The 15,558-nt window shown below is 37.1% G+C and overlaps 1 pseudogene; it reads left to right on the top strand.

Annotated features, from left to right (window-relative positions):
• The first annotated feature begins 2,500 nt into the window (after positions 1-2,500).
• On the top strand, positions 2,501-2,907 carry LOC113914952 (annotated as a pseudogene).
• The last annotated feature ends 12,651 nt before the right edge of the window (positions 2,908-15,558 follow it).

The following is a 15,558-nucleotide window of genomic DNA, read 5'->3' as shown; positions in this document are numbered from 1 at the left end:
CCACTGCTTTCCAAGTAACTGGGTAGAAAATAGCTCCAACTCAATAATCCCATTAATTTTCTTTAGTTTAATGCCAGTATAGTTAACTATTCTTAACCACTTTCAAGTATACAATACAGTATTATTAATTATACTCACCATGCTGTCCATTAGATTCCCTAGAACTTATTTATTTTATATTTGGAAGTTTATATCCTTTGACCAAAATCTCCCAATTTCCCTCAACTCCTGGCCCCTGGCAATTACCAATCTACTCTCAGTTTTTTTGAGTTGAACTTTTTCAGATTCTACACATAAGTGATATCATACAGTTATTTGTTTTCTCTGTCTGATTTAGTTCACTTAGCTTAGTGGCCTCCAGATTAATTTATATTGTCACAAGTGGCAGGATTCCCTTCTTTTTTTAAGGTTGAATAATATTCCACAGTGTGTGTGTGGGGGGGCTGTGTATGTATGACATTTTCTTTATTCATTCATCTGTTGAAGGACACTTTGGCTGTGTCTATGCCTTCAAGGGCTAATGTAAATAATGCTGCAGTGAACAAGAGGGTACAGATATCTCTTCTAGGTAATGTTCTGTATATGTGTCTGTTAAGTTCATTTTGTCCATAGTGTTGTTCAAATCCAGTTTCTTATTGACTTTTTATCTAAATGATTTATCCATTCTTGAGAGGGTCATACTGAAGTCCCCTACTAGTACTGTATTGCTACTTATTTCTCATTTTAGTTCTAGGAGTATTTGCTTTATATATTTAGGTATTCTGGTACTGGGTGCATAATTATTTATAATTGCTATATTTCCTTGATGATAATTACATTCCTTGTCACTTGTGACCATTTTTATCTTAATGTGTATTTTTTTATATATAAGCATAGCTAGCCCTACTCTTTTTTGGTTACCATTTTCTTGGAATATTCTTTTTTCCTTCCCTTCGCTTTCTGCTTACATGTATCCTTAAAGCTGCAGTGAGTCTCTTCTAAGCCACATAGTTTTGGATCTGTTTTTTTCCATTCAGCCAGTCTGTGTCTTTCGGATGGAAACATTAATCCGTTTATGTATAATTTTCGATAGGTGTGGACTTATTACTACCTTTGTGTTCATTGTTTTCCTGTTTTGTAGTTTCTTATTTCCTCCTTCTTCTCTTGCTGTCTTCCCTTGTGATTTGATGACTTTTGTTGTGGTATACTTTAATTCCTTTATCTTAGTCTTTTGTATATCTACTACAGGTTTTTCTTTTGTGGTTACCATGAAACTTACAATCTCTATTCATAATTCACTCTCTAATAATGGGGAAATCGAATTACCTCTCTTCTGAGCCTGTAGAATGAAAAGTTTCATCCAAAGATTGCTAAAATACCTTCTTCTAGCTATAAACATGATTTGAGGTCCTCTTCCTAATTAGTGTGTTCAGTGACAAGATCTATTGACAATCATTGTTTGTTTCTAAATGTCACACCATTTATTGGACTGTCATTGTCTAAATAGATCAAAAGCACTGCAAATCTCAATAATCTCAATTGCAGTATATATCACCTCATATAAAGGACTATAAAATGCCAATATTGTACTTCCATTAGTAGGAGTGATTATGTGAGAAAGTCCATTACTCTCAGAGTCAGAAATACACACACACACACACACACACACACACACACACACACTCTTACAAATTTAGTTGCTTATGAGAGATGACTTGATATAAATTATGTCAACCCCAAATTTTTCAAACAGATTTGCAAGAACAAAAACATTATGAATTAGAGACAACAACATTAAACAAGTATTTCACACTTATTATCTGAAAAGTATTATAATAGTCACTATAAGAGATGTAAAGGAGAAGATTGAAGATTGAATCTCAAAATCTAACAGTCTAATTAAACAGATATTAAATTTTCATCAAATTCAATTCACTAAAAAAATTGCACAAATACTATATGTCAAACATTGTATAAGCCTTTCATGATACAGTAGTGAAGAAGGTAAATATTGTTTCTTCACTCATGAAGAATAGAAATATAAGGATCCTTAAAAAACAATGGTTTAAAATTTAAAAAATGAAAAATATGAAATGCAGAAAGATTTAATGATCTTCCTGATGATGATTTAATGATCAAAATGGTAGTTAAGTTATAGAGTCAAGTTGATAAATTATGTCAAGATTCTTTGCTCAGTGCTTTCTCTACAGTCCACATGGTAACATGATTTTATTTAAATTGAAGTATATTCTAAGCGACTGCCTTCGGCTCAGGTCATGATCCTGGTGTCCCGGGATGGAGTCCCACATCAGGCTCCCTGCTCAGCAGGGAGTCTGCTTCTCTCTCTGACCCTCTTCCCTCTTGTGCTCTCTATCTCTCATTCTCTCTCTCTCAAATAAATAAATAAATAAAATCTTTTAAAAAAAAGAAAGAAAGAAAGAACAAGGTGTTAGTTAAAAAAAAAAAAAAAGGCTGAGTCCGCCTGCGCGTCGCCACCGTCGCCGCCGCCCCCCGTCCGCCCCCCCCCGGGTTCCCTTAGCCCAGCCCGGTCCCACACGATTCCCGGGAGGATGAAGTTCGTGTATAAAGAGGAGCATCCGTTGGAGAAACGCCGCTCTGAGGGCGAGAAGATCCGAAAGAAATACCCGGACTGGGTTCCGGTGATAGTAGAAAAGGCTCCCAAAGCTCGGATAGGAGACCTGGACAAAAAGAAATATCTGGTGCCTTCTGATCTCACAGTTGGTCAGTTCTATCTACTTCTTGATCCGAAAGCGAATTCATCTCCGAGCTGAGGATGCCTTGCTTTCCTTTGTCAACAATGTCATTCCACCCACCAGTGCCACAATGGGTCAGCTCTACCAGGAACACCATGAAGAGGACTTCTTTCTATACATCGCCTACAGTGATGAAAGTGTCTACGGTCTGTGAAGTACAGTAAAATGCATAGATCATAAGTGTAATATCCACTGACTTTTGAAAAATGTATATGCTTGTATCAGCCAGCAACCCAGCCAGGTTACAGAACATTTCATCACTTTAGAAAGTTTCCTCACGTCCTTCTTTCAGTCAATCTCCAACCTCCCCAAAGGCAACCACCATTCTGATTTGTATCATTGATTATCTGCTTCTTTATGAACTTGTTATAAATGGGATCATATACAAGTGAATATACCACAGTTTATTTATCTATTCTCCTATGGACATTTGGATGACTCATTAGTTTATTTTTTTGCTAATATATATAAAGCAGCTATAATTTTTTTGAAGATTTTATTTATTTATTTGACAGAGAGAGACACAGTAAGAGAGGGAACACAAGCAGGGGTAGTGGGAGAGGGAGAAGCAGGCTCTCCGTGGAGCAGGGAGACCAATGTGAGGCTCAATCCAAGAGCCCTGGGATCATGACCTGAGTCAAAGGCAGATGCTTAACGACTGAGCCACGCAGACGCCCCTATGAATTTTTTTATACAATTGTTTTGCAGACATATATTTTCATTTATCTTTGGTAAATACCTAATGGTACAATTTGGGTGAGTGAAGTATGCTTATGTTTAACTTTATAAGAAACAGGCAAACAAATTTCCAAAGTGACTATTCATTTTTGACAGTCCTATCAATATATGAGATTTCCAGTTGCTCTTACCAATTTTTGTTTCCAGTCTTCTTAATTTTAGCTATTTTCATGAGTATGAAATGGAATCTCACTGTGGTTTTAATTTTCATTTCCCTGAAGATTTATCATGTTGAGCATCTTTTTATGAGCTCATTTTTCCTTCATATATATTTTTCTGTTAGGTGTCTATCCAAATGTTTGCCATTTCTTAATTGGATTAATTTTCTTTGTACTTTTGACATGTAAGAATTACTAAAATATTCTGGACATAATTATTTGAGTATATATGTAAATAATTATTTTAATAAGTAATGAGCACAAATATTTTATTTGCTTTATTAAGTTCAATATATCACTTTAAAGAATTTTATAGTAATTTTGTTTTTTCCTCTACACACTCCAAAATTGTAAAGAAATTTTTCTATATTTTCTTCTGGTCTTATTAATTGTATCTTTTATGTTTCAGTCTATAATTCAATGATGATATACCTTTACTCCTCTTCATCATGTCAAATCTCAGAACACACGCTTTGGGGTATGAGTTTGTCAATGGAATGTCAAAATGGTCAGTACTTTACATGAAATATGCCTCAATTAGGATGGGAGAAACATGGCTAGAACCAACATAGCTCAAGGCAGATTGCTATGGAAAATGGAGTGAGAGAAGCAGTAACCTAAGGACATTATAGAGTACAGATAAAGCATCTCATTGGGAATTAAAGATGGTGACCCTCCTCCCAATCACACCATCTACTAGTTGATTCCTCAACCATGGAGTAGAGAATCCCTATACTTTTCTATTAATAAAGGAAAATTGATAGGGGGTAAAAGAGGAAAGCAAACATCCTAGAGACAGGCAGTAGCATTTAAGGTAGAGACTTTATTCTTCAGGTTTGCTAACATATCAGACATAGTCATGGAAGGCAGATTCTGAACCCAGTGTTTTCATAGAATGAAAAGAGACACTGTAAACCCTGGGGCAGTGTGATAACTTGGGCCATACCCAAAGGCGACATTATTTACAGAGTACAGCGTGGTTATGAAGAAAATCAAACAAGAAATTCATCAACTGCACTAGTAGGTATTTACCCAAAGAATACAAAAATACTAATATGAAGGGATACATGCACCCTGATGTCTATAGCAGCATTACAACAATAGCCAAACTATGGAAATAGCCCAATGTCCATCAATTGATGAGTGAATAAAGAAGATGTGGTAGGTATATAGGTAGGTATGTAGGTAGATAGATACATAGATACATAGAAGAATACACATACACAGTGGAATATTATTCAGTCATAAAGAAGAATGAAATCTTGCCATTCACACAATGACATAGATGGAGCTAAAGAATATTATACTAAGTGAAATAAGTCATTTAGAGAAAGACAAATACCATGATTTCACTCATATGTGGGATATAAGAAAACAAATGAACATAGGGAGAAAAAAAGAGGAAAACCAAGAAACAGACTCTTAACAATAGACAACAAACTGATGGTTACCAGAGGGGAGGTAGATGGTGGGATGGGTTAAATAGGTGATGGGGATTAAGGAGGGCACTTGGTCTTTTTTTTTAAATTATTTATTTATTGGGGCACCTGGGTGGCTCAGTCATTAAGCATCTGCCTTCAGGTCAGGTCATGACCCCAGGGTCCTGGGATCATGACCCAAGCCGAAGGCAGATGCCTAACAATTGAGCCATCCAGGCACCCCAGGAGGGCACTTGTGATGAGCATTTGTTGTATGAAGTGTTGAATCACAACACTGGATATCTGAAACTAATATTACACTGTATGTTAACTAACTGGAATTTAAATAAAAACTTTGAAAAAAAAAGACACTCAAAGACATAGTAACTACAATTGTCACTCTTGGAATCTGGGAATTGATAGGGTTCTCTGTTTTAGCACCATGGATTGGCCAGTAAGAATTGGATCAGAAACTCAGAAGCTATTGCAAACTGGAGCAATCATGGAATAGACTTTTTTTTTTATAAGGTGTTGAGATAAAAAGAGAAAGGGAAATAAATCAGACTAACCTATTCTCACAGAGCAAATAATTTCTCACGGAGCAAATGAGTGCTCAAGAATTTTAGAAGAGAAAGAGAACTTTTGGAAGTGGGCATTATCCAGAAATGAATCAGATGGTTTGGGTGGAATTGATGGATACTGTTTGTTCAGTCTTGGACATAGCAGAGATTTCATAAGTAAATACATGTGGAAGGGTGACGGGAATGCAGAGAGCACATTTTATTTTAATCTACTCCTTCTTATTACTTCTCATAAAGATAAGCTAACAAAGACAGGCATAAGAAGAATATGAAATTATTTCAATTAAGTGAAATCTGCTTTTGCTTGCTCGTATATTTGTGTGCTTGTTTTTGTTTTTATATAATGTCAGATGAGTGGATTGTTTTGATTTTTAAATTTATCTTATTTTTTATTGAAATACGGTTCACATACCATATAATCTGCCCATTTAAAGTATACAATTACGTGGTGTTTAGTATATTTACAGAGTTGTGCAACCATTACTACAATCAATTTTAGAACATTTCCATCACCCCAAAAAGAAATGCCATACCTTTTAGCCATCACTCCCCATTCCCCCTTCCTCCATTCACCCCGACAATCACTAATCTACTTTCTGTCTCTGTAGTTTTGTCTATTCTAGACACTTCGTATATATGGAATCACACCATATGTGGTCTTTGGGACTTAGCCTATTTTATTAAATGAAATTGACCATTACCTATTTAAACCACTACCCTAGCCATTAGGTAATATAGATAACATCATTAATCAACATTAAAAAATAATATCTACAATAACTCCCTTTAATGACAGAGTATATATTCTAGCAACTCTGTGCCCTTGGGCCCTATTCTGGAAACATACTAATTAGTCACTCCTTTGTTGACTGCTGAATTAATAAGAATAATGATTGCACATTTGCAAAATGCTCTAAGTTTCCAAAGCTTATTTTTATTTGACCCTCACAAAACACAACAGAATGACTATTATTATTATAATTATTATTTTACCAAGCAAGTAGAGTCCAGAAAGGTTCAGTGATTTACATAAGAACAGAAGTCACTCAGTAGTAGAGCCAGAATTTAATTATAGTCATCATGTCTCAAAACTTTGTCTTGTGGACCAAAAATTCTGAATGTAATTGACTTGGAGACTCATAAAAGGGACATTACCTTAAGATCTTGCCCAGACTGTTTTTCAAAGGGATATACCATTCATACTATTTATAGCCACTCAGAATGGCATATTAATTTTATCACCACATGGAGCTCTTATTGATTGGTGAATCACTGAGCTCTGGGTTGCAATGGAGTCAGAGGCTGTATTTGGGTTTGGCAGAAATAAGTGTCTGAATTAGTGATGCTGTTTGTGGATATGAGAGTAAAAAGTGAATGTGAGCTCTGATGTACTTGCCACCACTATGATAAGGCATTGTCGTTTGAAGAAGACACATAGAAAGGATACTTTAGTTTTAACTTAGCTATGTAATACATTATCACCTGTGCCCATATGAGTGTGGCATTTAATGGAGGATTAAAAGATGACAACACAATAGTTGTTGGCTTTTTAGGGAGACAAAAACACTATAAATAATACACAAGGAGGAATTTCCTATGCTATAAAACCTATTCATTTAAAAAATGTTGATTGACCACAGATTACCCAATAATGTTATTTTTCCAGTTTCAATGATGATAAATAACATTTTATTGAACATTTTTGTATATAAAACTTTATTGGCATTTTAGAATTTTTCCTTTAAGCTAGATTATTTTGTAAGAGCAACTTGATACATAGGAAAATGCTTTTCAAAAAGCTTTTATGTTAAAGTACAATAAATGATATAATTGAAAGAATTAAATCAACAGAATAAGCTAAAAAGTATATAGTTTATTTGTGGCAAATATATGAAAACATATCTGTATGGAGAGGACTGTACAATGTAGAAAGCAATAAATTATGCCCTTGAGTGGAGGCTTATGCTATCTATATGCTTTGCATAACTCCAAAATTCATATGTTGAAACTTAACCCCAAAGTCATGGTATCTGGGGTTGGGGCCTTTGGGAAGTGATTACTGCCCTTATAAAAGAGACTCCAGAGGTCTTGTCCCTTCCACCATTTGGGGACCTGGAAAATATAGCCATCTATGAACCAGAAAGTGAGCTCTTACTAGACATAGAATTTGCTGACTCCTTGATTTGGACTCCCCAGCCTCCAGAACTGTGAGAAATAAATTTCTGTCATTTATAAGCCACAAAGTCTATGGTATTTTTGTTATAGAAGCCTAAATAGACTGCTTGTCTGTCTACTTAAAGATTCAGCCACAAATGAGAAGCTCAGATCCACTTTCTCAGATTTCTCTCTGTTCTCAGCTGTTTTGGATAGCCTATGAGTCTGCTAAACTAGCTTATGGGGTTTAAGTAAGAGGTGCAAGTGGGTGGTGGTGGGGAACATATTTGGCAGATTGTGAGTTTTCTGTGAGAATGGGTAAATTGAAGTTCACCCAAGGTCCATTTCTAAACTACATTTGTGCTGCTTTATTTATTTATTTATTTATTTATTTTTTAAGATTTTATTTATTTATTCATGAGAGACAGAGGGAGAGAGAGAGAGAGAAGCAGAGGGAGAAGCAGGCTCCCAAGGAGCAGGGAGCCTGATGCGGGACTTGATCCCAGGACCCTGGGATCATGACCTGAGCCGAAGGCAGACGCTTAACCATCTGAGCCACCCAGGCGCCCCATTTGTGCTGCTTTAAAGCTGTGTCATAACACACACATGCACACACACACACACACACACACACACACCACTTTTAAATGATACACAGTTAATTGTTTGATGACTTGCAACTGCACATGACTCCAACTGACAATAAGTGCTATAGATACAGAAGGGCAAGTCAGAGAGAGAAGCTTAATTCCAGAATGTTACAACTGGATGATTGAGTGTAATAAAGACAATAGGGAGCAATAAAAGTAAAATCCATGGAAAATACAGAAAACTGTAAGATCTAGAATAACTGTTTCTAAATCTCAAAAGCCTAAAAAGGGCAATGGTAGGAATAGTAATAGTAAAGTGGTGGCAGTACTAGGACCTAGCACCAGATGATCTGAGAAATTTTCATGGATTAGAAATTCTCTAACCATATGAAGTTGAGTACCTCTCTTGAATCTGAGCAATAATTATTTCATTTAACAGATTAAACAATTCTCTACCTTTCCCTAAGTCAGGGAGTTCTTTTAGAAACTTAAGGTTGGTTAAACTGCCCTGTCAGCTATGAAGTGAATACTAAATATTTAAGACTGTTGCACTGGTTTTATAGTCTATATTATTGGAAAGTTTTGAAATTTGGACGACTTTTAACCATCAGTACACTTTGCTGGGCCTCCAAGCCCTTATCCCTATCTTCCTCTCCACCTTTGTCTCCCTATTATCCCTATACACACATAATTACCCACCCATATCACATGACTTACATACACTCAACAGTGCCATAGTTGTGTCCATCTCTGGAATTCCCTTTCCTTGTTGCCATTCTAGCTAACTCCTAATTTTCTTTGAAGATACAATTCAAATATCTACTAATCTGTGAAATCTTCTCTGATTAGCAACTCTTTATACCTTCTCCCCAACTCCCTCAATTTTACTGTTGTGATAACCAAATTTATCTGTAATGAAAAGAAAATAAATGATGGAACTTTGTAACAAATGAGATTTGTTCAGAACATGACTGTTTTTATTCTCTCTGGATAAAGTCTGGTGACATGCCTGCAGCCAAATGTAATAAACTCTAAGATCTTTAAGAGTCTATTCATATGTATCCTAGAGCAAGAAGCTCTCTTCTTCATGATGCAATCAATATTGCAAACTGACTTAAGGATTTTTTTTTTTTTTTTTGCCTAAGTGCTGAGATAAGACTGTTTCTTCTGTTGGGACACCTGGGTGGCTCAGTAGGTTAAGCGTCTGCCTTTGGCTCAGGTCATGATCCCAGGGTCCTGGGATTGAGTCCGCAACAGGCTCCCTGCTCAGTAGGAAGCCTGCTTCTCCCTCTGCCTGCCGCTACCCCTGCTTGTGTTCTTCTCTCTCTTTCTCTCACTGACAAATAAATAAAAAATCTTAAAAAAAAAAAAAAGACTGCTTCTTCTATTGGGGTTAGGCTGTGGAATTGTTAAATCACATTTTCTTCCTACTTATTTATACTGTTTTACCTTTTTTTTTACTTTTTCCAAATTTCTCATTATTGACTCAAGCTTATACCAGTTCTTCTTGGCTATTGACTCCAAATACCTCTCTTAATTTCAGCAGTGCCCATTCTAGAGATGTCCAAAAGATTGCAGTCATGTCCATGCACTTGTCTATAGCAGTTTTCTTGGCAAAAGCAAATCCTCTGTGGGTATAGATTCATGTATGTAGGCCAGCCTGAAAGATTTATCTAATATAACTACTTATGCTCATTTTGCTTTCATGATCACCAAACAGCCTGCTGATTTTGACTTGTCTTCCATTCTTATGTTTTACTACATAGGAGAGGGCTGTAGACATGCAAATGTGAGTAGTGTCATCCATATGACCTATTTTAATTTTTTGTGTTAGAATTCTGGCTTAGTGACTGAGCAAAAGTGGAAGCTGATTCAAAAAGGTAACGGATATAGACTGTTTAACCTGAACAAAATAAGATATATTCATGTGGAATCCCTTGAGAATAAATGCTGAGGTTTCAGGTTTCAGAAACTCAATGTACAGAGAACCAACACACAATGATCTGGCAGTCCTCCCATGAGCACAAACTGGCTATTAATATTCTCTTTGTAAAGACGAGAAAACTGAGGGAGGAGCAAGATGGTGGAGGAGTAGGAGACCTAAATTGCATCTGGTCCCAGGAATTCAGCTAGTTAGTTAACAAACCATTCAGAACACCTACAAACTCAACAGGAGATCGAAGAAAAGAATAACTGCAATTCTATGAACAGAAAAGTGACCACTTTCTGGAAGGTGGGATGTGCAGAGAAGTGAATCTGAGGTAATATACAGGAAGATAGACCTCGAGGGGAGGGAGCATCCATCAGCCGGCTACCGGCAAGTGATAGAGCAGCAGAGCACAAAATTAGAACTTTTAGAAGTCTGCTCCACTGAGGGACATCACTCCAGTGCCTAAGTGGAGGGTGGAACACTCTCTGGGACAGTGTGGTCTCAGGACCCAGGTCACAGAAAGACCAGGGGTGCCTGAGTGTGACAGAGCTCCCAAGTCTCGGAGTGGGGAAGCCAGCTGCATAGATGGAGCCAAGGAGTGAGCTCTCAGCTCAGGGTTGCCATAAACCATGATCCGTGGCGCAGTGGGGCCACTAATCTTTAAGCAGGGACCCAACAAGCTGCAGATCCAGGGAGACTCCCCTTCCTTCCCCAGGAGAATCAGCACGGGAGCCCACTGCAGGAATCTGCTGGGTTTGGAGACTCCAAACAGGGTCATGTGTCAGAGATAGAAACACTTGGTCACAGGCTGGGTGAGCATTGAGTGCAGCTGGAGACCAGGGAGACAGGAGTATTGACTGCTTTTCTCTGAGGGCACAGTGAAGATTAGGGCCCCGAGCTCTCCGCTCCTCCAGGGCTAGAGATTGGGAGGCCACCATTTTCATTCTCATCCTCTAAAGCTGCATGGAAAGCCTTTACAGAAAAAAAGCCACATAGAGCAAACCCAAGCAGATTACTTAGCCTGGCCCCTGGCAAGAGCGGGGCAACTTAGCTGCAGACAAAGACATTTGAGAATCACTGCAAAAGGCCCCTCCCCCAGAAGATAAGCAAGAACATCCAGCCAAGACCAAGTTTACTGATCAATGAGAACTGCAAAACTCCAGGGCTAGGGGTATCTAGCACATAGAATTCATGGCTTTTTCCCCATGATTCTTTAGTCATTCAAAGTTAATTTTTTTAATTTTCTTTATTTTTTCTTTTCCTATTTTTTTTAATTTTCTCCTTTCCTGTTTCAACCAACATCTTATCAATTCCTTTTTTTAAAGTCTTTTTTAATTTTCATTTTTACAGTCACATTTCATCCCTTCATTGTATTGAACTTTATTTTTTTTAAGATTTTATTTATTTATTTTGACAGAGAGAGAGACAGTGAGAGAGGGAACACAAGCAAGGGGAGTGGGAAAGGGAGAAGCAGGCATCCTGCTGAGCAGAGAGCCCAGATGTGGGGCTCGATCTCAGGACCCTGGGATCATGACCCTAGCTGAAGGCAGACACTTAACAACTGAAGCACCCAGGTGCCCCTAACCTTATTTTCTTGTGTATAAATATATATAAGTTTTTCTTTCTTTAAAATTTTGGGATACAGTTTGTTCTAACAGACCAAAATATACCCTAAATTTAGTGCATGGCTTTGTTCTAGTCTCCTGCCTGATCACATTCTCTCCAAGTTTTTTTTTTCTTTCTCCTTTCAACCAACTTCTTATCAATTCCTTTTTTAAAATCTTTTATAATTTTCATCATTACAGTCACATTCCATCCCTTTGTCATATTTACCCTTATTTTTATACATATATAAGTTTTCCTTTCTTTAAAATTTTGGGAGGCAGTTTCTTCTAACAGACCAAAATACGCCAAAATCTAGTGCGTGGCTCTTATCTATTCACCAACCTGATCATATTCTTTTTTTTCTCTTTCCCTTTCTCCCCCCCCTCCCGTTTCAGAACTCTTCTGATTTGTTTAGTGTATATTTTTCTGGGGTCATTGTTACCCAGTTACCATTTAGTTCTCTCATTCATCTATTCACCTCTGGACAAAAGGACAAGATAGAAAACTCACCTCAAAAAAAAGAACAAGAGGCAGTACCAACTGCCAGGGAATTAATCAATACAAACATTAGTAAGATGTCAGAACTAGAGTTCAGAATGACGATTATAAAGGTACTAGCTGGCTTGAAAAAAGCATGGAAGTTACTAGAGAATCCCTTTCTGGAGAAACAAAAGAACTAAAATCTAACCAAGTTGAAATAAAAATAAAGGCTATTAATGAGGTGCAATCAAAAATGGAAACTCGAACTGCTAGGATAAATGAGGCAGAAGAGAGAATTAGTGATATAGCAGACCAAATGATGGAGAATAAAGAAGCTGAGAAAAAGAGAGATAAACAACTACTGGATCATGAGGGGAGAATTTGAGAGATAAGTGATACCATAAGATGAAACAATCTTAGAATAATTGGGATCCCAGAAGAAGAAGAAAGAGAAAGAGGGACAGAGGTATATTGCAACAAATTATAGCAGAGAACTTCCCTAATTTGAGGAAGGACACAGGATTCAAAAACAAGGAGACACAGAGAACCCCCCTCAAAACCAATAAAAAGAGGTCAACACCCCGACATCTAATAGTAAAACTTACGAGTCTCACAGACAAAGAAAAAATCCTGAAAGCAGCTCGGGAGAAGAGACATGTAACCTACAATGGTAGAAACATTAGATAGGCAGCAGACCTATCCACAGAGACCTGGCAGGCCAAAAAAGACTGGCATGATGTATTCAGAGCACTAAATGAGAAAAATATGCAGCCAAGAATACTATATCCAGCAAGGCTGTCATTGAAAATAGAAGGAGAGATAAAAAGCTTTCAGGGCAAACAAAAACTAAAAGAATTTGCAAACATGAAACCAGCCCTACAAGAAATATGGAAAGGGGTCCTCTAAGCAAAGAGAGAGCCTAAAAGTAACATAGACCAGAAAGGAACACAGACAATATACAGTAACAGCCACCTTACAAGCAATACAATGGCACTAATTTCATATCTTCCAATAGTTACCCTGAATGTACATGGCTAAATGCCACAATCAAAAGACACAGGCTTTCAGACTGGATAAAAAAAATAAGACCCATCGATATGCTGTCTGCAAGAGACTCATTTTAGACCAAAGACATCTCCAGATTGAAAGTGGGGGGGGGGGTGGAAAACAATTTACCATGCTAATGGACACCAAAAGAAAGCTGGGGTGGCAATTCTTATATCAGACAAATTAGATTTTAAGCCAAAGACTATAATAAGAGATGAGGAAGGACACTATATCCTACTTAAAGGGTCTATCCACCAAGAAGATCTAAAAATTGTAAATATCTATGCCCCTAACGTGGGAGCAGCCAATTAATAACAAAATCAAAGAAACACATCAACAATAATACATTAATAGTAGAGGACTTTAACACCCCTCTCACTGAAATTGACAGATCATCTAAGCAAAAGAGCAACAAGGAAATGACACCAGACCAGATGGACTTCACAGATGCATTCAGAACATTCCATCCCAAAGCAACAGAATACACGTTCTTCTCTATAGCACATTGAACATTCTCCAGAATAGATCACATCCTGGGTCACAAATCAGGTCTCAACTGGTTCCAAAAGATTGGGATCATTCCCTGCATATTTTCTGACCACAGAGCTTTGAAACTAGAACTCAATCACAAGAGGAAAGTTGGAAAGAACTCAAATACATTAAAGCTAAAGAGCATCCTACTAAAGAATGAATGGGTCAAGCAGGAAATTAAAGAATTAAAAATTCATGGAAACAAATGAAAACACAACTGTTCAAAATCTTTGGGATGCAGCAAAGGTGGTCCTAAGAGTAAAGTATATAGCAATACAAGTCTTTCTCAAGAAAGAAAAGAGGTCTCAGATACACAACCTAACTTTACACCTAAAGGAGCTAGAGAAAGAACAGCAAATAAAGCCTAAACCCAGCAGGAGAAGAGAAATAATAAAGATCAGAGTAGAAATCAATGAAATAGAAACCAAAAGAACAGTAGAACAGATCAATGAAACTAGGAGTTGATTCTTTGAAAGAATCAATAAGATTGATAAGCCCCTGGCCAGACTTATCAAAAAGAAAAGGGAAAGGACCCAAATAAATAAAATCATGAACGAAAGAGGAGGGATCACAACCAACAACAAAGAAATACAAACAATTATAAGAACATATTATGAGCAACTATATGCCAGCAAATTAGATAATTGGGAAGAAATGGATGCATTCCTAGAGATGTATAAACTACCAAAACTGAACCAGGAAGAAATAGAAAACCTGAACAGACCCATAATCACTAAGGAAATTGAAGCAGTCATCAAAAACTCTCCCAACAAACAAGAGCCCAGGGCCAGATGGCTTCCCAGGGGAATTCTACCAAACATTTAAATAATTAATACCCATTCTTCTGAAACTGTTCCAAAAACTAGAAATGGAAGGAAAACCTTCAAACCATTTTATGAGGCCAGCATTACATTGATCTCAAAACCAGACAAAGACCCCATCAAAAAGGAGAATTACAGACCAATATCCCAGATGAACATGGATGCAAAAATTCTCACCAAAATACTAGCCAGTAAGATCAAAGAGTACATTAAAAGGATTATTCACCATGGCCAAGTGGGGTTTATTCCTGGGCTGCAAGGTTGGTTCAATATCCACAAATCAATATTGTGATACAATACACTAATAAAAGAAAGAACAAGAACCATATGATCCTCTCAATAGATGCAGAAAAAGCATTGACAAAGTACAGCGTACTTTCTTGATTAAAACTCTTCACACCAATAACAAGACAGAAGAAAGAGAAATTAAGGAGTTGATCCCATTTACAATTACACCAAAAACCATAAGATAAGAAAATTGGATAGCCACATGCAGAAGAATGAAACTGGACCATTTCCTTATACCATACACAAAAATGGACTCAGAATGGATGAAAGACCTAAATGTGAGACAGGAATCCACCAAATTCCTTGAGGAGAACACAGACAGCAACCTATTTGACATCAGCCATAGCAACTTCTTACTAGAACATCACCAAGGGCAAGGGAAGCAAGGGCAAAAATGAACTATTGGGACTTCATCAAGATAAAAAGCTTTTGTACAGCAAAGGAAACAGTCAACAAAACCAAAA

Source organism: Zalophus californianus, chromosome 11 (genome assembly GCF_009762305.2).
Source record: "Zalophus californianus isolate mZalCal1 chromosome 11, mZalCal1.pri.v2, whole genome shotgun sequence".
NCBI lineage: Eukaryota > Metazoa > Chordata > Mammalia > Carnivora > Otariidae > Zalophus > Zalophus californianus.
The sequence above is the reverse complement of the archived record's forward strand: the minus strand, read 5'-3'. Positions and strand labels throughout refer to the sequence as shown.